The sequence below is a fragment of the Rhagoletis zephyria genome, unplaced genomic scaffold (genome assembly GCF_001687245.7).
Source record: "Rhagoletis zephyria isolate East Lansing unplaced genomic scaffold, Rhagoletis_zephyria_1.1 Rzeph_scaffold_15250, whole genome shotgun sequence".
Lineage (NCBI taxonomy): Eukaryota > Metazoa > Arthropoda > Insecta > Diptera > Tephritidae > Rhagoletis > Rhagoletis zephyria.
In genome coordinates, this window is record NW_016172317.1 from 10,227 (window position 1) to 13,237 (window position 3,011).

Below are 3,011 nucleotides of genomic sequence, written 5' to 3' on the forward strand. Positions count from 1 at the left end.
AAATTTTCGGGTGAATTTTTTTTTTTGGGCGAAACTCAGGATAAGGCAGAATAAGATATTTAGATTTTTTGTTAACAGGTTTTTGGATATCTTCTTTAGTTTCCGAGTAATTGACTAAAATGTTTTCGGTAATTTGGTACAATTTCCGTTAGTAATGCTGTCGTACTAAACTAATCAAGATCTTTCAAATAATGTCATCTGCTTTAGTTTCCGACATATGCTGCCTTATCATGAGATTCATTTTCTCGAACCTGGTCACTGTTACACTTTTCGTTTCCGTGTATTCACTAATTCACTACGGGTGGGTGAAAAAATTCTGGCGAAACTCACGATTAGGCTGATTAGTAAAAAGCATTGTTAATAAAAAATTTGAGCTTGTATATTTATCTCTCTCTAACGCATTAATTCTATATACGTCAGGACAACGCCAGACGCAGTTATGTTTATATTTAAAACGGCTCTGTGAAAAAAATATTCAAGAAATGTATTCGTAGGTTTTTATTTACTTCATTTCATACATTAATATTGATCTGATTTTTTTTTTTAATAAGTGCCAAGAATAAATATTTAATAAAAAAACTAATTAACTTAAGCTTAACCAACTTTCAGTTGCTCGGAGCAAATTTTGGAACGCTTCATGAAATATTTTCATAGACGGTAAATGTAACCCTGGGTGCATCATTAATGAGCTGAAAAAGCAAAACAAATAATTAAATTTGTGGGTTGGAGCCTTTTGAAATGGCCTTTGGAAACGGCAAAGGAATTTCGACATTATTCAAGGAATTGTGAATATAAGCTGCCTTCTATTTGGCATATTTGCGGTCTAAACCATCAGAAAGTTACAAAAAAAAAACATTTTCTATTTTTATTTATTATATATTTTTGAAATAAAAATACACCACCTTGTACTCCAAAAAAATTCTTTAAACAATCTTGCGCAGCAGTTTGTTGATCTTATCTTCACGGTTACCGAAATCACCAACCTCAACGTAGTGATTCGCCTTCTTGCGCTAGCCACCGGTTGGTGTTGAGCTTGAATAGCCACAGGAAGCTGGAGGCTTTCTTGAAGTGGTATGCAACAGTGAATATTTCGTGTGCCAAATAACCAACGCACTGGATATCGGGCGCTTTGCGCAATCTGCGTTCGATCACAAAGTTGTTAGAAATTGGGACACGTTGTTGGTTGTGCTTGACAATTCCACGTTTGTAGATCAATTCACGAATTGATTTAAAATTTGGATAACCCCATGTGATATAGGGTTCGAGAATGCGTAGCATATTAATGGTTCAATTTGATGAACAAACCGTGGTTAATGTGGCGAAAACGGAACAACAGTAAAACTTTACGCAATTTTGGTGCAACTTTGTTGATACCGCGGATAGAGATCACAAAAGCCAATTTATCTTCTGCAGGCACGTAGAATCAGCCGCGTTTCTTTGCCCGACGGCGCAACATATTCTCACGGCGTCCATCACGGAGATATTTTGCTTGATATTTCTCAGCATGCACAAAGTTTTCACGTTTGCGGAATGCAATCACAGCAGAGCGCTTTAGTTTACGCTTGATCAGGGTAGCACGTTTGCTGACCTGCTTCTTGTTGAACTTCAGCTACGACTCGGGGACAGCAGGCTGCTTCCTGAAAAGTTCCTTGCCCTTTGCTTCGGGCTTCTTACCGGCCGTGGTGGCAGTCATAGAAGAGCATGTTGAGAAGACGAAAAAAAAGTTCGCCAAATGTTTGGAGCACATCTTAAATGACGCCACTCGATTTATAACATTTCTATTAAACACAATTTCATTTAATTAAATACTTTTTAATACATAGATATGCTGCAACCAGGCACTTACTTTCCCAAATTCTATCTTGCTTATCGGCATTTTCCGACTGTGCCTGCGCTGCTACTTCATACTAACAGCTTCATTTTCCAACTGGGCCTTCTTTGTTGCCTCAACATATCCTTAAAAGACATAAAATTTACTTTAATTCTGTTTTGTTGTCAAATTTCTGAGAAATCTGAATTCACCACGATGCAATACAGAAAGCAAGGAATGAAACCAAAATACAAACCGAAACCGTAACCGTTTAAAACCGTTTCGTTTTTCAAAACCGAAACCGAAACCGTAACCGTTATCTTGACCGGAAAAGGAACGATACCGAAACCGTTTCAATCACAGATTTCAATAGGTTTCCAGAAGTATATAAAAATAATAAACACAAATTTCTTTGAAATAAATGATTTATTTAACCAAAATCAGCAATATTTTGATAAAATTCTAAATTGCTAAAAATATTATCTAAATCTAAATTATGTATTCAAATCGATNGGAAAAGGAACGATACCGAAACCGTTTCAATCACAGATTTCAATAGGTTTCCAGAAGTATATAAAAATAATAAACACAAATTTCTTTGAAATAAATGATTTATTTAACCAAAATCAGCAATATTTTGATAAAATTCTAAATTGCTAAAAATATTATCTAAATCTAAATTATGTATTCAAATCGATGTGTCCATTTAAACATAATTTTTCGAATACGAAATAAAGCGAAAAAGAATGATCATATCCTTTGTATTCGAAAAAATGAAAAATTAAAAATATAAGAAATGATAAAAACTTATCAACTTGGTACCAACTTTGGATATAATAAACAACAATTCGTCTGATTGTCTCGTAGTTTATTTTTGTTAAGATTTCTATCGGGTGTGGGGCGCACACATGTGCATGGTGGAATAATACAAGGTGTTGGATATTGACAGCGTTCTCGCTCTAATCCGCCATCTTGGCTCCCTTAGCTATATCAGTGTTTCCCTCTTGAAAAAACTACATTTTATCACATTTAAAAAAGTACTAAACTACCTCATTCCCTATTCCAAAACCGATTTGCAATCACTGAACAATTCTTTGACATTTACTCTATTCTTATCGTTGGCAACTGAAAATTAAATTAGAAATTTCNACATTTAAAAAAGTACTAAACTACCTCATTCCCTATTCCAAAACCGATTTGC

The 3,011-nt window shown here is 34.6% G+C and overlaps 1 pseudogene; it reads right to left on the reverse strand.

The window, feature by feature from the left end:
- Positions 1–919: 919 nt before the first annotated feature.
- On the reverse strand, positions 920–1,938 carry LOC108378921 (60S ribosomal protein L7-like; annotated as a pseudogene).
- Between the last annotated feature and the right edge of the window lie 1,073 nt (positions 1,939–3,011).